At 42.7% G+C, this 26849-nt stretch overlaps 1 long non-coding RNA gene across 1 annotated transcript; it reads left to right on the forward strand.

Annotated features, from left to right (window-relative positions):
• LOC110390822 lies at positions 5933–26840 on the forward strand. Its single transcript, XR_002433898.1, has 2 exons — positions 5933–6614; positions 24189–26840. It is a non-coding gene; the product is annotated as an uncharacterized LOC110390822 (long non-coding RNA).

Raw genomic sequence — 26849 nt, forward strand, 5'->3', positions numbered from 1 at the left:
ATATATATCTGCACAAAAATGAGATATTCATATCTACATGACAAGATACACAGTCTAGGAGAGCAGTTATAATTTATATGCATATATATATAAATAGAGGAGGAAATTAAATACAAGCTTGTATTTAATGCAGCTATGAGCTAAGCTTATTCAGGTGTGTGAACATAGTCACTTATAGTCTTTATTTGCAACAATACAGTGTTGGGGCATATCAGAGAAAAACAAATATTTTATTATTTTTAAAAAATGCAGATGAAAAAGGAGGCAATGAAAGCCATTCAAAAGTCTGCCTTTTTTGTTTAGCTACGTAGCAACCATACCTTTGTATATCTTTGGTACTGATAGTCTCTGTCTCTGATCCAGCAAAACAGTGAAGTTTGAGGCTGAGGTTAAACACATACATGTTTTGCTAGAGTAGAACCAGAATGATGAGTACTTTGCACAGCCAGATCTCAGGACCATCTGTACAGCAAATAAAATTAACACCAAACAATCTCCAGAAGTTCCAACTGTGTTCTGAGAATTTATTTATTTCTATACTCCTGGAAAATCAACTTGATTGCCTAGCAGAAACCAATAAATAGGATGAAATTAGTGCACAAGGCAGGCTGTTTGGTGTAGTTAGTAGTGTGAGAGGGTGTCTGTAGCTTTACACTGTTGCAGAAAAGACAGGCAATTTGACATTACATGATTGCCCAAATTGACAAAACTCATATCAAAATATTTTTCTTGTAGCCGTTTGTTTTTCATTTCTTTGTTACTTCTGAAAAAAAAAGAAAGGAAAGAAGAGAAAGCCTCTAATCCAAGTTGCATGTGTCACCACTACATATTGAATGTTACAAGCAACACTTTGGTCTGAAATCACAGCATCGAAGAAACATAGACTATCCCAAGTTGAAAGGGACCCACAAGAACCATCAAGTCCTACTCTTGGCTCCAGACAGCACCATCCAAAATTCAAATCCTATGTCTGAGAGCACTGTCCACACACTTCTTGAACTCTTGGTGCCATGACCACATCCCAACAAGAACAAGTGCCAGATTCTGCACCTGGGATGGGGCAACCTTGTCTAAATGTGCAGACTGGAGGATGAGAGGCTGGAGAGCAGCCCCAGGGAATCAGATCCGGGGATTCTGGTTGACAAGAAATCTGGAGACAGATATGTGCTCTGGAGCCAAAAGGGCCCTGGGGTACACCAGGCCCAGCACTGCCACTGGACAAGGGGAGAGGTTATCCCCTCTGCTCTGTGCTGTGCAGTCTCACTACAAACTATTTGAGAGCATTCAAAGGAGGGCTACAAAGATGGGAGAGGGTCTGGAGAGCAAGAGCCTGACAGCGCAGCTAATTTTTATACCATGCATAGTAATCCACCTAGTCTGACCTCAATAGGCCAGCTTGAAAACAAGGATGCTCTAGCAAATTGTGCCTAAAGCCTTGCTAAGGTCAAGGTAGACAGTATCTACCTCTCCTCCTTCATCCACATCCACAGTGTCATTCTAGTAGTTAAAAATGGTTTACCCTTGGCAAATCCACACTGGCTAGAAAATATATATGACCCTACTCTGCTATCTTATTCCAAGTAAACGTTACATCACTTGGAACAACCAAGTACTATTACAACATATTAAGTTAATCTTCTTCTTGTTATGGACATGGTACACAAGGGAAGAACTGAGACAACGTCAGACTTCGGTGTGAGTGAGGCACTCTATATCACTTAGAAGTCCTCCCTGGAGACTTTTAAGCATGGATAGAGTCTCTTCAGCTGAACATTTTTGTCTCATCAGAGCTGCTACACCTGATACTGTGTGATATGAGACAGTAAACCACAATTACCTTTCTTTTCTAGTTATTGAAAATAAAGAAGACAAATGGATTCATTGGGGGGAAACAGAAATCAATTTTTACAAAATGGGGCAATGATCTTTATGTTTTTCAAAAGAGAGTATTACATTTTTGTTGGTGGTGGTTGTTTTCTAATATCTGCATAGTAAGATGGAATTTAGACATAGAAAGCCACACTGCTTTTTGAAACATCTCCCTGCCAGTCACACACTCTCCCTAGAGAATAACTCACCATGACATAGATAAGAGTAGTTAGTTTTACTTTGCTAGCATCCATGACCAACTTGGAAAAGCAAACAACAACAACAACAAACCCACAACAAAACAAACACAACTTCATTACCATCACATCCCATACACCAAACACTTACTATTCCTGTCTGCCTGTCCTATACACCATGGGAAGTTTTTGCTGCTTCATTTGGAGCACAGGCTTACAAGCTATAAATCTGTAATAAATGAGTTGAAACTTCTGTCCTAGGGCAAGGTGGGTATGAGCAATAGAGGACTGGGACAGGAGTTGTTAAATATGGATATACTTCTGACTGGAAAAGAGATTTCCTCAAGACACGAGCTACACTCGGATTTCTTTCATCCCACCTTTTCAGTCTGACATCCTCAACAGAGTTAGATACTCATTAAGAGAAAGGATGGATGACTGGACTGGCTGCGCTCTGAGTTGACAAACAAAAACAACAACAAAAAAAAGACAAAACATATTGAAATGGAAAACATAGGAATATATAGAGAAAAATAATAATGATTAAAAAAAAAAAAAGTAAAGGTGAACTACTTCATGTTTGTGAATAAGGGGTGAGTTGGATCAGGGCTTCAGCACCCTGGCCAGCACCCGCGCCCTGCGGACGGGCGTGAGGCAGTGCCACACGTGGGTTTGGGGCTCCTGCCGAGAATGGGGCTTCCAGGGGCCACACACATGTCTTCTCCGCAGGCCTCGTGGGAGAGAGCAAGGGTGCGTGCCCCTCAGCACAAGGCAAACACTTCTTCAGTCTCTTCCACAAAATCCACAAAGGCCTTGGTCTTCAGATAAGACTAGGAAGGGGATTTAGACACGTCTATTCATGGGCCTGGGGTATGCTTTTTGTTGTGGGGTGGAAATGTTCTTCATCTTTTTCGGCATTAATACTTGACCCAGCTATAAAGAGAGCTGTTTATGAGGCTCTAGCCTCAGTGATTTCTTGGCCTTTGTTAAAAGTGCCTGAAAAATTCTTAGGAAATGTCAGGTAATCTTAAGAAATGTCAGGCTACTTTGCTGTGATATTTCTTTTTCCTTCACTTCAGTTGACAGCGGCTTATTATTGCTTGAAATGCAATTTCAAGTGGAAAAAAATATCCACAAGCAAAACAGTGGTGAACATCTTACCACGTGGTTATAAATGCATGTCAGGGATTAATGATCACCCACCACATTGCATGCAATTAAATGGGAGAGAATGAAAGAAGATAAATGTCTGCAACATGAGAGACATCACAGAACCACAGAATGGTGGGGGTTGGAAAAGACCTCTAGATCCATCAGATCCTGTTCAAGCAGGAACACTCAGATCAGAGTGCTCAGGAAAGGTTGAGACCATGTTAAGATCCTGAAAATTTAGGTCAATAAACATGACAGTCAGCCTCACCTCCGTCTCTGGAAAGGTGATGGAACGGCTTGTTCTGGATGCCATCCCCAGGCAATTGGAAGAGAAGGTTATCAGGAGTAGTCAGAATGGGTTCACCAGGGGGAGGTCCTGCTCGACCAACATGGTAGCCTTCTATGATGTCATAACTGGCTGGGTGGATGGGGGGGAGAGCAGTGGGTGTAGTCTACCTCGATTTCAGCAAGGCATTTGACACTGTCTCCCACAACATCCTTATACCAAAGCTGAGGAAGTGTGGAATAGATGAGTGGATAGTGAGGTGGGTTGAGAACTGGTTGACTGGCAGAGTTCAGAGGGTTGTGACTGGCAGTGCAAAGTTCACCTGGAGGCCTGTATCCAACGGTGTTCCTCAGGGGTCGGTGCTGGGTCCAGTCTTGTTCAACATCTTCATCAATGACCTTGATGAGGGGATAGTGTCCACCCTCAGCAAGTTTGCTGGTGATACAAAGCTAGGAGGAATGTCTGACACTCCAGAAGTCCGTGCTGCCATTCAGCAAGACCTGACAGGTTGGCCATGAGCCAGCAGTCTGCCCTGGTGGCCAAGAAGGCCAGTGGCATCCTGGGGTGCATTAAAAAGAGTGTAGCCAGCAGGTCTAGGGAGGTGATCCTCCCCCTCTACTCTGCCCTGGTCAGGGCTCACCTGGAGTATTGTGTCCAGTTCTGGGCTCCCTGGTACAAAAAAAGACAGGGATCTCCTGGAAAGGGTCCAGTGGAGGGCCAAAAAGATGATAAAGGCGTGGAGCACCTCTCTTAGGAGGAAAGGTTGAGAGACCTGGATCTGTTCAGCCTTAAGAAGAGAAGACTCAGAGAGGATCTGATTAATATTTATAAATGTCTAAGGTGCAGGAGGCAAAAGGACATGGCCAAACTCTTTTCAGCAGTCTGTGGGGACAGGACAAGGGGAAATGGCCACAAACTGAAGCATAGGAAGTTCCGCACAAATGTGTGTAATAACTTCTTCACAGTGAGGGTGACGGAGCACTGGAACAGGCTGCCCAGAGAGGTCGTGGAGTCTCCTTCTCTGGGGACATTCAAGACCCGCCTGGATGCCTACCTGTGCAACCTGGTCTAGGGAGCCTGCTTTGGCAGGGGGGCTGGACTCAATGATCTCTAGAGGTCCCTTCTAACCCCTGCAATTCTGTGATTCTGTGATTCTGCGACTCTATGAAGTATACAGTTGTCTCTGATTGTTTCGCATCTGGTGGAGGCCGTTAGGTCTCAGATACATATGCCCATTGGCTCCTTCAGTCCCTTCAAATGCTTCTTTCTTTCATTCATTTTCTAAATTCTTTGTCTTTATGCTACACTGAGAGTAGGTCAATTCTAGCCCCAACACCTGCATGCACACCTTGGTGTCCTGCTGTCCTCCTTAAACAGTCTGAAAACCAACAGTTGTTTGTGCCATGGGCTGACACATCCACCTGTCTCCCTGCCGTGGGATGCTGTCCTTCCCCAGTTGATCCTTCCTGGACTTCCCACAGGCTGCATCTCTCCAAGCACTGCTCCAACTTGGCTCCATCTCGCAGGGCCCACCCTTCAGGAACTGCTCCAGCACAGCCCCATGTGCGGCAGCTCCCCAGTTCCTCCTGCCCCACTGTGGGCTCCTCTCCACAGGCTGCAGCGCCGGCCCAGGGCTGTTCCTGTGGGGGTATCCATGGGCTTCACCTCCTCCAGGCCTCATCCACTGCTGCTCTGTGGGCTCCTCCATGGCTGCATGTGGAGATCTGCTCCACATGACACCCATGGACTGCAGTGGGACAGCCTGGTCCACTGTAGGCCTCTCCTGAGCTGCAGCGAACTGCTGCTACATACCTGGAGCACCTCCTGCCCTACTCTTGCACTGATTCTGGGGGCTGCAGGGCTGCTTCTCTCTCATTTCTCAAGGATGGCAACAAAGCTGTGAAGGGTCTGGAACACAGTCATAATATCACTGAATCATAGAACCATTACATTTGGGAAAAACCTCTAAGATCATCTAGTCCAGCCATTTACCTACCACCAATATTGCCCACTAAACCATGCCCCTGAGTACTACATCTACCCTTTCCTTAAACACAAATTATTGTGAGCAGCTGAAAGAATGGGAATTGTTCAGTCTGGAGAAGAAGAGGCTCAGGGAGAGACCTTATTGCTCTCTACAACTCCCTGAAAGGAGGTTATAGCAAGGTGAGTGTTGGCCTCTTCTCCCAGGTAACAGCAATAGGATGAGAGGGAATGGCTTTAAGTTGCACCCAGAAGGTTCAGGTTGAATATTAGGAAAAAATTTATTCTCCAAAAGAGTGGTGACTCATTGGCACAGGCTGCCCAGGAAGGGCGTGGTGGAGTCACTGTCCCTGGAGGTGTTCAAGAACCGTGGAGATGTGGCACTGACGGACATGGTTAGTGGGCATGGTGGGGTTGGGTTGATAGTTGGACTAGATGAGCTTAGAGGTCCTTTCCCACCTTAAAGATTCTGCAGTTCTATGATTTCTCACCCCCCCCTCTCCCAGCTGCGGTTGCACAGCACTGTTTCTCTCCCTTCAATCCTTTCTCCCAGAGGCACACCCAGCATCACTCATGGCTCACCTCTGCCCAACAGCTGGTCCCTGTGGGAGCAGCTGGAGCAGCTCTGCTCTGACACGGGGCAGTGCTCACAGTGGGCACCCTCCACCTCCTGCTACAAAAGCTTTGCCGTGTAAATCCAATAAATAGGAAAACATCACCTGCTCCTCTCTGGGGACAGGACGGAGGTGAGGACGTCCAGCAGTGTGGCACGGAGCTGGTGAGCGCAACCAACCCATCGTGCTCTGCATGCGGGGTAGGGGTGGGGACACCCCTCCTGCACCGCCCGTGGGCCAGCAGCGCCGCGTACACCCCACATCTGTACCCGCGGTGGGCACGTCCCCCTCCCTCGCTACCAGGGAGGGGACACAACACCCCAGGGGGAGCACGCAGCTCCCGCCTACCCCGAGGGGACGCGGCAGCGCTCCCCGCAGCTCCTCCGCCGCCGCCGGTCCCGGTCCCGCTGCTGCCACCGGGCGCCCACCCCATGGCTGCAGGACGGGCCGGGGCCGTGCCCCCACCCCCTCTGCTGCTGCTGCTGCTGGCGCTGCCCGGCCCGGGGCCGGCGGGTGAGTGCGGGGGGATGCGGGTGGGGATGGCGGTGGGGGGAGTCCCGGGGTGGCGGGAGGAGAGCGGGGAACAGCCCCGGGTGGAGCCCGAGCCCCCGTCCCGGTGCGGGGCTGAGCTGAATGCCCCTGCGGGGGAGTGGATGTTCAAGGGGGTGGTTGGAATAGGGTGAAAAATAGTCATCGGTAGAATAACTGATGATTCTTTTTCTTTTTTCTTTTTTTTAGAAATTATTATTAGTAGTAGTAAAAAAACAAAGCCTTTTCTTCTGCAGTAGTGTGAGAGAGGAACTTGGATGGGAACGAACTGGGTTTTATTTGCTTGTTTTGTTTGGAAACAGGAGTGTGTCTTTTGGCAAGAGCTAGGTGCCATGAATTGATTTCTCTTTTTGCTCTTTGAGCTTTTTCATGCTTATATTGACATAAATGCTGCATTACTGCAAGGGAGTAAGAGCAGTCACTCTCAGGTGGCCTTTGCTGTCCTTGACCCCATGCATTCATGGAATCATAGGGTCATCCAGCTTGGAAAAGACCTTTATGAGCATCAAGTCCAACCACCAACCTGGTCTTTTGGGCAATATTTGCGGTAGGTGGATGGTTGGACTAGATGATCTTGGAGATCTTTTCCAACCTTATTGATTCCATGATTCTATGACCCTCTGAGTCCCACCATTAAACCAATACCATGTCCCTTAGTGCCATGTCCATGCATCTCTTATACCTCCAGGAATTAGGACTTCACTACTGTCCTGGGGAGACCGTTCCAGTGCCTGACTACCCCCTCCATAAAGAAATTCTTCCTAAAGTTACCACATGATGAGTATGGGCAGCTGCTCAAAGCTGATGAGAAAATTACCAGAGTGGGTAAACCTGCTCTGCTCCCCTGAAGAGACTTACGAGGAAATTCTTTACTCAGTGGCCCTGGCACAGGCTGCCCAGAGAAGCTGTGAATTCCACATCCTTGGAGGTGCTCAAGGCCAGGTTGGCTGGGCCCCTGGGCAGCCTGGTCTAGTTGACAACCCTGGCATATGGCAGTGGTGTTGGAACTAGACGTTCTTTAAGGTCCCTTCCAACCCAAGCCATTCTGTGATTCTATGAACATGCCCCAAACACCCTGTAAAGCAGCTTTGAGACTCTCTGATCACCATCACCATCCTCCTCCTCGGCTGTTTAATTACAACACTGCAGCTGTAGTTTTATCTAGAGAGATGCATCTGGGGGCTCTGATATTTTTCTCCCTCATTCATCATTAACTTCTTTGTTCTCATCTCCTCTTCTGTCCTGTGAGCCATTTACAAAATATGGAAACACTGCTATAACCATGTATGTTCTGCTTCAAGGGCAGGGGAGCAATGTCATGGATCTTCATAGTCCCCATTCCTTCTCCTTCTGATGTCCCACAGCTGCAGGTACATACCTCAAACAAACAAGATCTCTCAGACAGGCATTTATGTTAGTTTAGAGTTAGATCTCTCTCTCCTATGAGTTTGTTTTTCTTCCTCTGTAGAAGCAGAAAATCTTATGTGATCCTTGGTGAAATGTGTGGTTCTCATACATAGTGCCTAGAAAGAGCCATGAATAAAACAGCATAATTGTAAAATATAGCTGTGGTGGTTGGAAACATTCTTACTCATAATCTAGGAAACATATAGAAAGATAAGACCCATATATTTACTTCCAGGACTAATATTTCTGTAGGCTGAAAGTGAAATGTCTTCCTAGTGCATTTAGTTGTGGGCTCTGGGGTCAAGTCATTACAGCTTCTATTCCAACTGGAAAAGAGTCCAAAATAAATACAACAGCACTGTTAAAAAGGAATGATCAGACTTACACTGAAGCCTAACAAAAAGTTTAATGTTGATGGAAAGAAGAGAACTAATTGGAAAGAAATAATAATTTTTTGTCCATTCTGATATCTGATAAGCTATAGCTTTGGTTTAAAAGTTCTTCTGAATGACATAGCTGGGGTAACACCATGAGAAACCAGAACGATGGAAGCACTGGCACAGGTTGCCCAGAGAGGTGGTGGATGCCCCATCCCCAAAGACTCTCAAGGTCAGGCTGGACGGGGCTGTGAGAACCTGATGGAGCTGTAGGTGTCCCTGTTTATTGCAGGGGAGTTGGACTAGATGGACTTAAAGCGTCCCTTCCAACTCAAATGATTCTATGATTCTATGACATACTAGAATATAGCAAAAAACAACCAACAAAACAAAATAACAATAATGACAGAAAACCAGCAAAAAGAGTAATTACATTCCCATGAAACACATTGCCATGGAGATCTCTCATGCTTTAAAATAACAATTCAATTTTGAGTATGCTTGTAGACTTACTTCCTGTTGATCGTATCTCAAATTAATGTTCCTCTGCCAACAACTTGAATGAGATAAATGCTCCATTAGCAGCTGTTCTAAGTATTGTGAACACATTAGTAGTATCTGTTTTATACAGTTATCAGCCTGTCAAGTTGTATTGTAACCAATCATAGATCCTCTGGACAATAACAATTCACCTAATAAACTGAGTGTAACAGAATGTCAGTTGAGCTCTTTCCTGTTCTCTCTGCTGCCTGCTGTAAAAAGTATTTTGCATTTTTTCTCTCAACAGGCCAGTCAGAGCATTGTGATTTGGGCAGGAAGAAGTCATCTGTCATGTAAAAGGATTTTGAATGTTTTTTAGAGACTGGTTGGTTTCTAAAAAGAGCAGGAAGATAATGCTTTATATGCTGCAAAATTAGTGAATGTTGTTCATTCACATCATGACTGTTTACTGATATCTTAAAAACCATCTCCATGACATCTAGTAGTTATCTGTTAGAATCACGGAATTGTTAAGGTTGGAAAAGATCATCTAGTCCAACCCCAACCTACCACCATGCAAACTGACCACGTCCCTCTGTGCCACATCTCCACAGCTCTTGAACACCTCCAGAGATGTGACTCCACCCGCTCCCTGGCAGCCTGTGCCAATGCCTCACCACTCTGTCTGAGAAGGAACTTTTCCTAAAATCCAACCTGAACCTCTCCAGAAAGGGAATGTCCTCTGCTGAAGGACATCTGTGAGACAAGAATCTTTCAATCTTTCATTACTTTTTAACCCAATTTTGAGGTCTCCAGGATTTTTTTTAAACTTGTTGTACCTCGAGTCAATCTTTAGTTGCTCTGGCTCACGCAAATCATTGGAGATAATCTGTGCTCTCTCTTACATGTGCAAGCTAAGACTGTAGTCAACTTTTGCTCCAATGCACAGCCCATCTCAGTTCTCAAAATGCTCTGTGGAGGAAGACTTTCATTCCTATTTAAGAGTAGGAGTCTTGGTACCTCAGTTTTCCCCATGATTTGTCCAGGCTCATGTTAGAAATCTGTGGCATGTGAGTGCTCACCAGCACTCCTAAATAAAAGAGAACCAAGAACTGGGCTCAAGCTTTGGTTTTTGGTCACCCACCCTGCTCAGCTGGCAGTTCGGGCCTTGGCTCTGCTTCAGGCAGCTCCAAGTAGGGCTCTTCCAGGCATCTTTGGGATAGGGGCAGCCAGTCCTAATCACCCTGCATAGGAGCCAAAATTTTGGTCTGGTCCTACAGCCATGGCTCTGTCTCTGGCACTTCATTCTTTGCCTTTGTCATGGTTCAGCCTGACTCAAAGTTTGATCTCCCAAGCATTAAGATAGTGACTAAGCCATAATCTCTCTTTATTTACATGGATTTATTTTTAGAACTTTCCAAGTATGAAATAATTTATCTTCTGAACAGTGCTCCAGAATTACCACTTACGTGCATTGTGACCCTGCGTACTAGGAAAACGCCAGTGCACTGGGATATGGTGTCATATCTTCATTTTTATTATTAAAAACACATATTAACATTATAGCTGCTTATAAGTGTGTGTCTAGATGATCATTTCACAGTGTCTCATTTCTAATGATACTTAACACAGAAGCCTATGTTTCTGGGTTTTGTGATGCCCTTGCACCATCGCTCATACAAGACAATACATTCGAGGCACCACATTATATTTCCTTGTACCTAATAAACTTCTGCATCTGATCCATTTGCTTAATATGTGGAGGACTAGTTAAATGTTCCCCCAAAACCCCTTCTTTGCCTTTCAAGTATGTCTCCTATCCTGCTGATTATTATGAAAAAGAGTCAGGAGGATGGCTTGATTTTACCACAGAGACATTGTTGATGTTACTTGGAGAACTGCTGTAGATTCAGAAGTAAATTCAGTATTTTTAAAACTGATGAAAATATAGCTGATGGTTTCATTATATCCTGAGGATTGATTGCATGGAGTTATCCGTTAAGTTCCAAGAATCTTGTAAGAAAGAAAATTACTCAGACTCAGCCAGAGGCACATGCCCTTCTTGAGTTTGTTTACAGGGGAGTTGGGAAAAATCTGATTTTGGATGAAGCTATTAAATAAACTAAATACTGGGCAAGGCTAAAAAAAATAAACAAAAATCTAAGTAAATTTAAAAAGCCCACAAGTACTAGCAGATGATTTACTTGGCTGGGAAGAAACCTAATGAGTGACACAGCACTAGAGATCTCCGTGGAACAAAACAAATTACAGTCCAACTTTACACAAACTAACTTCAGATAGCTGCAAAGTCTCTGAGCATCCTCAGCTTGCTTTACTGTCAGTTCATTATTTACAGTTTCCAAGAAGTAGCTACTGGGTACCTCTGCTGGTCCATCACAGTCAACTGATGAACCAGTCATCTCCGCATCTGAGAATCTTGCAGGTTCCACACTGCTCTTTTATGAATACCAGTTCTCCATGATGTGAGACCCAAGGATCAGCTTGTCTCCTATTACAGCCAGCTTGGGGACATAGAATCATGGAATAGTTGGGATTGGAAGGGACCTCTGGGTCCACCTGGCCCAACCCCTGCTCCAGCAGGGACGCCCAGAGCAGGGTGCCCAGCACCATGTCCAGGTGGCTTTGTCATAGGACTCTGGATGTGGCCTCTGCAGTATTGAGCAGAGGGGAAGGATCACCTCTCTTGACCTGCTGGTGATACTTTTCTTCATGCATCCCAGGATATCAATAGCCTTCTAAGCAGTAAGGGCATGTTGCCTTCTCCTGTTCAATTTGGTGTCCACCAGGACTCACGCCCATTTCTGCAGAGCTGCTTTCCAGCTGGCTGCCCCCAGCACATGCTGGTGCCTGGGGTTGTTACCCCCAGGGGCAGGACTCCGTGCTTCTCTTTGATGATCCATGGGCCATTCAAGAACAAGGAGAAGAAGGAATCTGGCTGCACTCAGCCTGATCAAAGGAGGCAATTTCCCTGCACTGGAGCAGACTGAAATCTAGGTCTTAATCTGAAGTTACAAGTGCAGACATGCCCCATGTTATATGAGCAGGGTCAAGGGATCAGATGCACCAAAGAACCCCTGTGCTGTGCTCCATGGTGGTTCCATCTCTTCCCATTTCCTTTCCCAGTGCAGCTAATGTTGGATACACCCCTGTGCAATCTGTGAAATCAGGATGGAGGATTCCAGCTTCATCTTTTCCCACGTCTACTTTGAAATGCCAAATAATACCTTTTGAGATATCTCGATGTTTCTTGCCTTATCTGGAAAGTAGACATAAATAAGTAGTTTCACAAGCAGCAGAAGTGATGGAGCCTGCTTTCCTGTGACCTTTTTTTCCTGTTTGGATTATTCTGCATCCATGAATGTAAGCGTTGTTCCAAGCTATTTCTCCTGCCATAGATGAACCATTCAGATGCAAAGAGGTGAGACAAATAGACTAGTATGAGCTCCAGCAAATGGAGAATCACACTCACAGTTATCATGAAATGAGCAACAAAGCAGCTGGTGTTCATAGAAGTGCAACCTGTGATAAGAAAACTGTTCAGATATTTTGCTTCAATGGATTCCATGCAGGAGAAAAGGAAAATTTGCTTCATCTAGGCCGTGGCACAGGCTGCCCAGAGAAGCTGTGGTGCCCCATCCCTGGAGGTGCTCAAGGCCAGGTTGGATGGGGCCCTGGGCAGCCTGAGCTGGTGGGTGGCAACCAGCCCATGGCAGGGGGTTGGAACTCAGTGGGCTTAAAGGTCCCTTCCAACCCAAACCATTTTGTGATTCTATGATTTTTATTTCCTTCATTGGTATGGATGCCTCTGGAATTACACTGGACATGCCACAACTTTAATCCCGTTTGGCTAATTTAACTTTTCTACCTGGTGCTGGACCTGGAAAGAATTGTTTAGAAGAAGTATGTTGAAGGAAATATTTAGAAACAGAGATTACTGGAAAAAGTGTGTCTTTGTTTAGGATTTAGTAAATATGGGTGACAGATGTTAAGAATGACATATTAAAGCAGATGTTTTCTGTATGTAAGGAATATGAAGCATCAGGGTTACAGCACAGTGAATGTATTTGTTAACCTTTCTGGCAGGTGCTGAAAGGAGGGCATATACATGAAGATGTAATTTCCATAAATACTGGAGTATATGAGGAAGATTAATCACCCTGCATCTTGGGTCAGATCCTCAGCTGACGTGAGCTGATGTAATTCCACTGGACTCAGTGCAATTATGCTGATTTATACCAGCTAAGGACATCATACCCATCCCTGTACTTACTATGATTTTCTAATTAAAATTGAGACCAGAACATTAGTTGCGTTCAGCACTCCTTCAGGAGTTATTCCCTCATTTTAATTAAAGAAAGAATAAAATACCATAACCCTCATATCTTAAAATGAAGGTTACAGTATGTAGCTGTACACAGAACGCAAAGGGAGGAAGAATTATTCCTGAGAGTCTCAGTTTGCAAGTTTTACTCACCGTAATTTGGGAATTAAAATCAATTATTGACATCTCGATGGATTCCCAGTCAATATAAGCCAAGAAACAGTTTGAAGTAGGGTTCATAGGATCACTGTAATAAGAACCTCCTGCAGGTTTTGGAAAAATTAAAAGTTAGAAATAACTTATAATCAGGTGTAAGTCTCTAAACAAAATCCACTCCCTTTAAATTTCTACAATGTACCTTAGTGATCTCGTAAACTTGCAAATAATTTTAAGAGCGGTTTCATGGGCATTTGACACTTTCAAATCTGCACATGAAATACACAGAGAAGAAGAAAACATTTCAAAGCACTCCAGTGACTTCATCTTCCAAATTACATCCTCAAAATTGCTCCCATGCATCCACTCTTCACTGGAAAGTGTCTTTTTTATCATTCCCTCTGGCAGTATCTCCATTTGATAACTGGCCACTTCGTAGTCTTGCATACCTGAGAAGATAAACTGGAAAGCATTCTTCTCACTTGGAAACGCTGTGTTTACTCTCCTGGATGATAGCAATGATTATTCCTACCCGAAATTACTGGAAACTGCAAAGTTAGGTTTGAAGCATAGCGTTTTCTTCATCTGTTCTCTAATGGTTTGCTTGCCCCAAGATAATTTTGCTCGCTGCAAGTCTGATTTAATGATACTCTCATCTACTCTTTATCTTTGCAGTAAGGATTACACCCCAAAGATACGTGGGAACTGAAAAGACATATAGAAAATAAAATCTTTATTCTAAGCTGCATTTAAAAGTCCTACAAGCAACTCCGTGCTTCTTTTGGCATCCAGCTACCTTAGAAGGTCTGCTCTCAGCCTGTATGTCCATACTGGCTCATGGAAAGCTGGGTTGATTAAAATGTGCTCTTAGATATCTACTGTAATCCACAGAGGAAGCTGAGGGACTGGTCTCAAATATCTGCTGGCTAGAATATCTGAGAGATTGTTTTCAGGTGACAAATACATTGGGATTTTCCTACTTCCTTTGGGAATCCATGAGTCTGAACTACCTCAGTGAAACTAATTATTTTTTTTCCTGTAATTCATCCTAATTTTTCCTTTGCATAACTTCATCCTATTACTCATAGTCTTACCTCATGGCTTATCGTCCCTCTGAAATTTAAACTTACATATGCCTGTATGGTAGCTACATTGTACGTCCCCTAACTCTGTCATTAAATTATGATATACTTGGCTAGATTTTGAAAATATTTATTTTATTGAACATAATTTTTGTTGTGTTACTAATATGTAATTAATTGCTGATTTATTCCAAATCTCTGCCAGTCCCTTAACATCTTTCCATTGCTTTGTTGCCACCCACCTGAACAATGTATTAACATTGACTGCTACATCAATGTTGCAACAAAGCTGCGTTATAAATCTCTTCAAATCTAATTAAACAAACATACAGGTAGTGTTATAAAGTGTTTAGAAGGGGCAAATCAACTCATTCCTCTTCCTAGACTCTATTTGCTTCAGTGCTCTAGCATGATCTCTCTGTCTTCTCTTTTACATGGCATTTCTTTGTGACTGTACCAAATGTGAAATAGAAGCGGAGTTTTCATTGAAAGAGAGTAAATAACCTCTGTAGATTTTTACACTTAATGAAATGGTAGAAAACATCTGTCTTTAAAAGTCTTTACGCTTGATATTGAGAGGTTCTCTAACACAGAGAGAACAGAATATCTTTTTCAGTTACAAGGGCAGAGGAGATAATACACAGGAAAAAAGGTACCCTGAGTCATTCTGCAGATGGGACAGGTAGGCAAGCAGGAAAGCTAATTTTGTCTTGGTTATTTTTCATGTGGCTGACACTCTTGATAAAACACATCAGGAATGATTCACCCACCTCTGGAGCTCTAATTAAGCCACTAATGTCCTGAAGCAAAAGCACTGCATTTCCTTCCCTCTGCCCTCCACCTGAAGCATCTTGCCCAGCGGGTGACACTTCTGTAATGGCAGGATACGGAAGCCACTGCTGCATCTCTTCCTTCAGTAGGCTTCAGGGCTCTGCAGGGATCACAGTAAACATGAGACAGCTTGTGTCACTAGCTCAGTGGGACTGTGGTGTGGCACAAAGGAACGTGCTGGGAGAGGAGCTGCTGTAGCTGTGTTTTCCTGCAAGAAAAAGCTACCCAACACCATTAGGGGTGGCTTATCCTGAATTGAAACCATTGCATTTTTCTATTTGCCTGCTGTTTTTTGCACCTTTGTTACCTCTCAGTTTGTATTTCCAAGCCTTTTTTCAGAGCCAGGATCATTTACAACCTGGGCAGTGGCAATTACCATGTTCCAAAATTACCAGCAGCAGCATGCAGAGAGCAGCCCTAGAGCCTGGCTCAGCACAGCAGCCAGGAAACATGCTCTGCGGGTTGTGGTGGCATCAATCTCAGGACTATCAACTTTGTTAAGAACCAAAGCTGGTGTTTACCGACTAAGCCACTTATTTTCTTAAATATGCAATAATAGGAGCAAGCGATTCTGTTTCTTGGTCTCTGGAGGCTCTTGGCTCCTGGGACATTTGTGGTGGCTGTCCAAGAAAGTACAAGTAGAGATGTGTCTTGGGGCTCTTGGCATTTTGACTGCTGCTAAGTGTTATAAATAAATCCTCCAACTATTGCTTTGTATTTTAATCCAGGATGAACTCTTCACCAGCGACTTGGAAGGAGTATTGCAACTTGTTTTACAAAAAGAGATAGCAATGGAGATGTTAAATCAGGTGGAATTATTGTATTTATTGGAATTATTAGAAGTTCCGTTACATTATATTTTTTATCAACATATTTTCAGATCAACATATTTTCATATCAACATACATCATATTTTTTATCAACCACTTTATATTCCAGTGGATTACAGAATTTGTTAACCATGAAAAATAAGCAGAGTAAACTTACAGAGATCTGTAAACACATGGGACATCCCCAGGATCAAAGATGCTGCTTTAAAATATGTTTTCTTATTGGCGTTCTTGAATAACTGGGGTGACTACATCTCAAAGAAATGTGAAGAGCTGGACTGCATTTAGAAGTTCGTAGTCCAGTCAATAAAATCCATTCACATAGTGGAGGCTTCATAGAATAAATTTCCTGAGGGATGTCATCATTTTCAACTGCACTCATTTTGTAAAATTAGACAACCTACAATAATTCCTACAGTTCTGTGGGGCAAATAAACCAGACCCAAAGCACAGTCTTCTGTCCATTTTGTGTCTGACCCAGATCCAAAGCTCTGGGGGTCTGAAACCTTACTTACAACAAGATTTCACTCTGGATCCAAACTCCGTAACATGGGCAAGATAAAGCCAGGTGCAAGTCTCATCAGTATTCATCAGTAATATTATGTTGAATTATAGGGTTTCAACTAAACACTGAGGAAGGAACAAATAAAAATGTTACTAGAGAGCTTATCTATTTTTTACTTCAGGATTTAAGCAGGCTGTTTAAACAACCTGTTTTCATAAAATGCAAACACATCAATACTTTCTGCTCAGATGGCAACCATGAGAAATAAGACTCTCCAGGCACTTACTGTTTGCTTTGCAGCAAAACAAAAATGTAAGGCAAGAGTCAGGGAAGGATGGCAGTGAGATTTGCTGTTGTGTCTCAGATTTGCTCAAGTGTCTTGCAAAACACAGAGCCTTTCTGAAACATCAAGTGTTGGAGCAATCGGTCTTCATGACAGCCTGAGTTGGAAGGGACCTTTAAATGCCATCTAGTCCAATTCCCCTGCAGTGAACACCTACAGCTATATCAGGTTCCTCAGAGCCCTATCCAGCCTGACCTTGAGTGTCTCCAGAGATGGGGCTTCCGCCACATCTCTGGGCAACCTGTGCCAGTGCCTCATCACCCCTATCGTAAACAACTTTTCCTCATATCCAGTCTAAATCTTCTCTCATGGAGGGCTTCTATTTTTCCCGTTATTTCTTTAATAGCTGTGGAGTTTCATTCTTATATAATATCACTCATAAAGCAACATGTTATCCAGCTCCACCATAAAATGCTTCATACGTTTTCTAGCACAATAGAAGCACTAAGAAAAATAAGAAATTAAGAGAAGATGTTCAATATTTTTCACAAAAGCTTTGGATTCCACTCTCCTGAGTAAAAGGCAAAAGATTTGTAGACAGGATGGGGTGAGGGGGCTCTGCAGACTGTGTTTCAGTGCTAATTGTAGTTATGAACCCGTGTTCTACCTCTACAGAAGCATGCTTAGATACCAATCACTACTTACAGCATAGTATAGCAAAATCTTTTTGTCTTTTCTTACTATTAGCACCAATAGCACAATGGCACATGGATCGAAAGCTTATATGTCTTCTAAAAAATATCCTTGATAGTCTATCTCATGTATCTAGGGAATTTTCTACCCCTTTTTTATTTCCACTCGATCATATCTCCTGTCTTCTGACCTATTGTGTTAATTCTCCCACATCCAGCTGATTTACATATAGGACAGGAACATTTGTTTTTTTGTCCTTATGTCTGCAAAACATGTCACGCTTAATAGTGCTGTCCAGAGAGCCTCCTGCTAGCTGGATGCCCTGAGTTTTGGGCATTCTAATACCTGAAGTCATTGTACTTTTCTCACCTCGTACATTCTTACACATCACAGGCTTTATGAAATGATTGCTGTGAATTGGAGGTGGCAGATAGCAAGTGACTTGCTGAGGATAGTTATCTCCATAAGACAAGAAGTAGCTTCATACTGTTATGCAGCATTTGATGAACCGTTGGCTGAGTTTGGCTCTGATGAGTCACAGGGTGAATTACAGGTTTGGAGAGGGAAAATGGCAGATGGAGACCTTTGTGAACAGCTGGAGACTTTACTGCTAATCTCATCTCTGTTGAGATGTTCTTGGCATAGAACTTTGTGACAGAAGGAATTACAGTGTCTGGTGACTGGCTAGAAAATCTGAGCATCAACTCTATCTTGTGCAAGGAGATGGGAGAACTGCAGACCCTCTGTGTAGAAAAGAGTTTAGTGTGAATACAGAATTGTTTTGCAAAGAGCCACATGATCTCAGTGAGCACTCTCCAGGGTCTTGTGGACATTCAAGAGGGAAGTAATCCCTGGTCTTCCCATCAACACATCTAAGTAAAAGACATGCTGTAGCCTGTGTGTTTCTTCTTAGTACCTGAGGAATTTTGAGAGGATTTTGTGTATCCTTAGAAGTCTCCTGAAGGTAGTATATGTGAATGTAAGTCTTCACTTGACATCTCATTCCATGGGGCATGCAAACCCTGCACTACAAGTCCACTACTGCACTATAGCAAGATCTTGCACACATTTACCATCTCCCAGGGTGTCCTTTCTTCTCTTCCTCCTAGTCCCAGGAAGAGCAGAGAACTCCAAAACCCACCTCTTCAGTCAGGAGGAAACACTGGAGCGTTGGTCACTGCTTATGGAATTGCTCATGAAGGTGCTGCTCCAAGTCTGAAAACATCTGCCCATCATCAAAATTGACCCCTGAGTCTAACACAGTATGCAGTTGGGTCCTTAGCACTCATGCCACTCCAGAGCTCTAGTCTGTGCCAGCACCATAAGAATATCAGCATCTGGAAGGGGTTACGCATGAGAAAGACTTGCTTTTTGGGATTTGCTTTGTAGTCTTGCAAGCTCAGTGGATCAAGAAAGCAGAGTGGAAGGGAGCAGCAATGAACATGGTCATGATGTGCAGCTGGAAGCCAGACTTCTCTTGGGCTAAGTAATAGGTTTTTTTTAAATGAATTCTATTAATTATCTCCAATTTGAACAATTGCCAGTAAATTGTCTTTATTTCTGCTTCTACAATGCAGAAGGACTTTGTGTATATTTTCGGCATGTAGAAAGATTTCCAGACAAGGAAATGTTCAACTCATATGGAAAACAATCAAGAAAATCTACAGCCCTGGGCTAAGCATGTAGATCAAAATATATCCAAATATCTTTACAAATACATTCAGTTCATCAGTTATTTGAGTTGCCATTCTTCTCAAGTTATCTCAGTCATGTGAAATGATTCCTGTCTGAAAGGAATTAGTCCGGTGTGCTTTCCAGATCTGTGCTTTCACAGTCTTAAGTCCCATTCCTCCTTGTCTTAACTCTTCCTCTTTTAATGAGTTAAATAACTATGAGAACTGTTGAATCAGTTAAATTCTAAACTAGTGGAAATCACTGAATTTCATTACAAACTCCTACAGAAATTTGCTAATTTATTGTCTACATTTCTTTTGATCTAATAAATAAGGACCATTTGGCATTTCTGTCGTGTAGGATTGGTATTGTATTTTACACTTCAGCATTAATTTGCACAATCTTTTCCTGGAGTCTATCTCCTTTACCCACTGTCTGCTGTGAACAGAAAGAGAAATTAGCTGGGCTGATGAATTTTGGACCATGTCAAAATTTTATATTTTACTCTTCATCATTACTGATTGCTGTTTCATGAGTCACACCAATATTAACTGGATCCCAGAGAAAACATACGTTAGTAGAGTCACTAACTCAGAACTGAAGTACAGATTCACCACTGGTTTATCTCCAAGATAACATCCCAGAGACTTTCCCCAGTGCTGGTTTCAAGCTCTGTGTTGGTTACCACATGGCTATTTCATTGAAGTGCCAATGTTAAGACCCAGCATCAGTTCTCCCAAAGCCAACATGCAGGCTTTGCCTTCAGGAGAGGTTTGCATTCAGGAAGATCTAAATATCAGGTGTAACTGGTACTGTAATCCACGAGAGAGGAGAAATATCCATAGAAGCCCAGATCTATACATGCTACCTTTGCTCCACCAACATGTCTCTGTGCAGTGATGGCAGCGCAGGTCATTCCCATTTTGCCACAAGCTAAGTACAGAACTTCGGGTTATTCAAGAAAATTTGTTCTGACAAAAAAGATATTCTTTAAGAGGACAATCACTTAACCTCAGCCTGAGTTCAACTCTACTTCTCTCAGACATCTTGATCCCAATCATTGCACACAGTGCACACAGTGAAGGAAGGAGTTATAAAAAATGACTTCAAATGCTCATCCCAAATTCTTTCCAAATCACTTAACATGCTCATAGGGAATGTCAGTTTTAGTGCATTGATTTACATCAAAGAAAGAAAGAATGACAAAAATCGCATATGCAGTTCTGCAAATGTGCCTTTCTATGACCAAGGGCTTTATCTACAATTCAGTAACACATTAAATATACTAAGGCAGTTTTGTCCTGCAAATTTTTAGTGTGAGAAGGCAAACAGCAGAATTTGAGTAGGTGAGAAGACAGACAAAGCACACACAGTTCTACTTATGTGAACAGCCTGGTTTTATGGCCTCTTCAATTTTAAATGCTATAAGTAGAGCAGAACTGCACTCCACCCAGCATGTGCTGGCTGATTTCAAAAGGAGAAAGGATTAGGTCTTCAAGAGGTATTTCATAGGCTGTAACCTTAACGTTGAGCTCAGAGTTGCAAAGTGTAAATAGGAACATGGGAATATATAAACAAATATTAAAAAATAAGCTGTGTTCCCCAGGGTTCGGTGTAAGCCCAGTTGTGTTATTTATCTACAATATTGATAAAGGGATTGAGTGCACCCTCAGTAAGTCTGCAGATGATGCAAGTTGGGCAGGAATGCTGAACTGCTTGAGAGTGGGGAGGCTCTGCAGAGGGATCTGGATAAGCCAGATCAATAGGCTGCATCCATCTGTATGGCATTCAACACGGCTGAATGCCAGGTGCTGCACATGGCTGCAGCAAGCCCTTGTAGCGGTAAAGGCTTGGGGAAGGTAGGCTGATGGTTGGACTTGATGATCTTCAGGGTCTTTTCCAACCAAAATGATTCTATGATTCTACGAAGATGAGATAAAATTACTGGGAACAACTTGATAAAGACAAAAGCTGGTCAGCGGAGATGTGTAAGTCCTTGGGTGTGAGGGCATATAACCTGGGGACGGTGCAACAAAGAAGTAAAACCTGAGGTCAGCCTCTTCTCTCCCATGCAGTCTTTTCCCCCATCCTTGTCTGTAAGGATGGCACTTGCTGTTTTCCCTTCCTCAGTGGAACTTCTTCTTGACAAAGAACAGCAAAGTCTGCACCGTGGGTAGCTAAGCTGGCAATCAATCTGTTATTAAATCAAGGGGCAGAGAAACTTAATAGGAAAAGTCAACAGTGGAGAGAAAGAACAAGCCTGAACAGCCCTCTGTGCTCTCCCTGGGCAGGATGAATGGCTCTGCCACTTCTTGCATCTATGCAGGGAGGCTGAGCATGCAATTAGCATATCATTTATTCACTGAAAGAGAGGGCTTGTATGCCAACAGCAGCTTCAATAAGCATGATCCCAGGCAGTTGCATTCCCTCTTTCTGTGGTGTTGCCATGCATACATTTCTACAGTCACTGAGATGCAGAAGTAAACGAGTTAGGTGAAAAACGAACCTGGACTTGGAGCAGCTGAGAACAGTACAAAGTAAAATGAAGGGCTGTTTTGTCATTTACAGATGACAGGCCTCCTTGTGTCACTATCCAAATTCTTTAGCAGTGCTTCACATTTTGCACCAACTTTGCTTTCTCCATTGGTTCAACGCAAGGGCTGCTCTCGTTGTGTGCTTCTGTTCCAGGAGCAAGAAGTCACCCCACGCTCACAGATCCACCTTCCCCTTTTGGAAGCACTGGGAATCCATTTAATGAGCCCTTGAATAACATGGCTTGAAGTTTGTATGTGGGGTAACACAAAGAGCAGGAAAAAGAAAACGAGTGAAAAGGAGAAAGTAACAGTGACATCCCAATAAATTTAGCCAGTTACGACCATACTGGATGTAGGCAGAATCAAGCCACAGACCCACATCCTGGCTCTGCTGGGGAGTGTTTTGTCTGGCGTCAAAACAGAGATGAGTGTTTAATTAGTGTGATCCTGAGATCCGTGGGATGTCGGCACAGTAGGAGCAGTGGCTGCACTTCAGGGCCTCCCATTTAAAGTAGCTGGAGAGCTGGAGAAAGAAGTCGTAGATGAGAAATACCAATATAAGCCACCAAATATTCCAGACTTCAATCTAATCAGAATCCCTGTTCTGCTCACAAGATGAGGCACGGAAAAATCTGGCCCCTATTAAAGAAAAGCTCTTGATTAAAATGGTGATTTTAGCAAAGCTTCCAAAGGAAAATCCTATTTAAAGCTCCTGTTTCCTCATTTTGATAGATTCCCCTGGGAAACGTACATAAGGATAACTCCTTTAGAAAACACAGCATGATGTCCTTTGAACTTAGATGAAATTGCACATGGAAAATCTAACAGCTTGGTCTTCTTTCTGCTAACAGCATAGAGGTATGGGAATGCAGAATGCACAGCATATATATAGAAAAATAAATCATCTGGGCCAAAGGAAAGAAAATAAGCTCAGGGTTAAAGTAGAAGACCAAAAAATGGAGTGAGTTTTGTTTCTGCTCTTGAATTTGAGAACAGGATTCTGCATGGTCAGATCCTGCAAAAATCATTCTACCTTTGCTAAGGAAGTATGAGTCTCTGTGCAGAAATTAGACTTACAGCTGGCTGTGCAGAGGGGTAAGAGTGATGCCTTGAGAATCTGCTCTCTTTGTGACAGTGATCAAATAGCTTCAAAAATAATACCAGCGTGACATGTTCTCTATGACCTATAGACAGGAATGTCTATGCCATAAAGTACAGAATTATACAGGAATGTTGATAAGCCAAGAACTGGAAAGGAAAACAAAAAGTAGGCTTAGACACAGATTTTAGAACAGTGTGATCACATTCTTAACCCAAGCACAGGATTTAGAGTAAGCACATATGTGCTTTACACCAAGGATCATACAGAAACATTATTGCAGAGCTCTGAATTGATACCTAGCATTGGTTTGGACATAGAATAGCAACTCAATGGACAAGAAGGATGTGGTCTGAACTGCAGGACAATTGGTTTGTTTGTTTATTATTATTATTATTATTTGGTTTGGGTTTTGTTTGGGGGTTTTTCAATTTTTTTTAGCAGTATTTTGGAGAAAAGGTGGTAGGTATATTGTTGGTTAAAAAAAATAGCCAAAAATATTACTGCATGTCAGCAGTGTATTGTCCAAGTGTGTCAGATCCTGGGTGTCCATAGTTCCAGAGGTTAACAGAGGTCTCACATGCCTGTAACCCCAGGGTAAGGGCCAGTGTCCAGGATAGTCCAAATGAACTGATGAAGCTAAATCAAGGTCAAAGCATGTCAAACATCTTACCTTTCAATAACAGGAAATACTCCAGCAATATTTCCAGGTACAACAGCAGCCTATCCTCATACTCACCACATTGATTTTGTTTTCAATTCCCATGCCACCCATAAGGATATCTCCCCAGAGCCAGGTTTAATAATGGTTTCATATTTTCTTATCCCAAGAATGAAAAGCATCATGTGTGGGATTCGTTTGACCAAATATAGCCATCTGTTTCCAGGCTGGTCAGCCTCCAGCTTCCTTTAGAATCTCCACAGAGAAAAAGCACTCTGAGGGAGAGATTTGTCTCATGATAAAGACAGCTACAGTTAGGCATATTGACTGTGCCCTCAAAGAGCCTGTTTCTTGCTTTTCATTACAAGGAAGCTGAGAGAAACCAGCTCAGATGTTTATGTGAGAACTTCTGAACTTGACTGAGTGAGCTGAATGCCAGTGTTCCCACTTCATGGGCCTTTTAAAATTTTTCTAAGTATTTTCATGAAGTAGTAACTTTGCTTCAGTAACCTTTGTGGAAGGCTAAAGGCTTTTGTTCACTTCCTGATGCAGTTTCTGATTTGTCACTACTCTGTAATTACCAGGTGAGAACACGGAGTTGCCACCCTTCTCTGCAACAGGAGGACAGCACTCCGTCCCAGAGGATACGGTGTCACCAGTTCTCAGCGCTACAGTCATAATCATTGTCACCGTTGTCATATCTGGGAGTGCTTACCTGTGTTTCCTGAAATACATCTGTTCTGGATGCTGCAAAGCTACCCAGGTGGTACCTACCAGAAGGCTCGATCCTAGCAGGTCTGAAGAACAAGTCTAGCCTCACCATGGCATCTTATCAGGTGATTATTGAGCTGTGGGAAGGCACTGCTGTAACTATGAAATATCAGCAAGCAAAGGAGACTGTTATTCAATGAGTAACAACCAACACGCCCCTATGCTTTCATTGAGTGTGTTATTATTTGGCTGGAATAACTTTTTAATAGTTACTCTTGAAATTTGCTATTTTTAAGTTAGTTGTCTGATTCTGTTTTTAAAAGAGAGGTAGGAGGGAATAAAGTAGTACTTAGTTCTGCTGTGCTGAATGTAGTGACAAGACTGCATTTTCCTAGGATGACACAGTACTCAACCTAGAATACATAAGATGAAATGTTCAGAATTCCTTGTGGATGATGGCAGCACTGAGGGATGTGGTCTAGTGGGCACAGTGGTGATGGGATGATGGTTGGACTTCATCATCTTAGAGGTCTTTTCCAACCTTAATGATCCTATGCTTGGCTTATTCTGTTCTGTGTTTGTTCTACTTAATATGAGGGATTTGCCATGTTATTTCCTTTGTACATGTAACTGGTTCTTCTTAGGTATAAGAAATCTTCAGAAGTTTTCTGGTGAATTGCTAATATAGGTCACATTTTCCACTACTATTTAGCACTCTTTGAAAATGTCTTCCATTCTCTTATAATATCTGGTTTAATGCATTTTTCTTGATACTCCTCTGCTTTCGTATTTGATAATGAACAGAGTTCCAGAGATCTGCCATTGCTACCAAACATTCTCTATAGGTGTGATAAGAGAGAAAGAGAACAGGGCTGGATACCTTGAGAATGCTTGAATTTGACAATACAAGCTTGGACAAACTTTTGGAGCTCCAAAGCCCAGAGTTCGGTCTCCATATATAGGTATCTGAACAACACACGACAGCTTGCATTACGTCAGAGGGCAAAATAGATGATCTAGTGATCCTCTGACTTTAAATATGTGCCAGCAAGTACCCACGTTTCTGGCAGCAATAGATCTTTAAAAATCCACATGTTGCTTTTTCCATGCTGTTGAAACATTTCTTATTGCCTTGTAACCAAGCTGCTCTTGGGCATTCATCAGCACCTTAACTATATTGAACACTTCATAAAGTTCTCAGCTGATAACATTATGGCCACACAAGTGCTATTCCTCCAATTACATGTCGTATCCAGTAAGTGAAACATGCTTGAAATACATTAGCTGGAGTGGGGGTGGAAGGATGAAATAAAAAATGAACCTGAAGTTTTCTGACAGCAAACATGTTGACTCTTTCCTGGGATCAGATGAGAAAATGGTGTTTAGAAAAACAGAACTGCGGAATGGCTCTTCTTGAGGTGTGTCAGCTACAGTTGAGCAGGGAAGCACTGAAAACCTTTTTTGGAAGAAAAAGAAAATGGTGGGGTTTGCCATGCAGCTCCAAAAGGGAAAGAACTACAGATATATAAAAGTGAACATTTGGAGATAGCCTGTTTGTGAACCACTGGCATCAAGTCATTGAAATGTGTGCTGTTTACCATTAGCACAATCTCTTCCCAATTAAAACAAAAGCTAAACACACTTGCGGCCTTTGTTTTTACAGTAAGAAGCTAAAAAAAATAAGGGATATTTGAAATACCCATGAGGAAAATCTGAAAGAGAAACTAGCTCTCAGTTTTACAAATCTGCATGTGTGGGATGAGCCATTTCATAGTTTTTGAAGAGCTGGATTGCCAACAATAGATGCCAGGCAGGTTTTGGACCTAATCTACATCCTATGGGCATCCAGCACTCCTAATTCCAACTGTGAAGATGAAATACAAGAGCCAGAACCAATGTTTTTGTGGGAGAGAGCCAACAAAAAACAATGCAGGCCTGCATTCAGATGTGGATATCATTGCATGGATAAAAATTGTTATTTTTATTCAGATTTTACCTACTATTTATCAGCAGTATTTACATTCAAATAAATGGTCGTTTATTGTGCCAAGTCAACACTGCATATTGTGGTTTGCCTCTGAAATCTCCACGTATCTCCATAGCTCCGTGTAGCTGTCACTAATAGTAAGAGCTGTTTTGTACCAGATGAAGACTGACCTTGAGAAATCTACTTCACAGCTGTGCATATTGGTGAAGAAAACAAAATAAATCTTCATTTCTCTTTCTTTGTGTAAAATGACCGTTGTGTTTTTGTCTGTAAGAATTTCCATGGCTCTTTACTTCCTTCCAGATGGCTATTGGTGAATATCATCCAGCAAGCCTCAGTGGTCCAAGAAAAGACCATGAGTTCTGCTGGCAGCTATGAATGTATGCTGGTGGTGGACAATCTTTTGACAGCTATATTGACAACACAGTATTTAGTCTTTTGATTGGACTGTTTTCATTAAAACCTTGTCACACATCCTGAACATTTCTGACTGATACCCCTAAATAAAGACATCACATGCATAACTGATTCTGCTTGACTATTGGCA

The sequence above is a fragment of the Numida meleagris genome, chromosome 1 (assembly GCF_002078875.1).
Source record: "Numida meleagris isolate 19003 breed g44 Domestic line chromosome 1, NumMel1.0, whole genome shotgun sequence".
NCBI lineage: Eukaryota > Metazoa > Chordata > Aves > Galliformes > Numididae > Numida > Numida meleagris.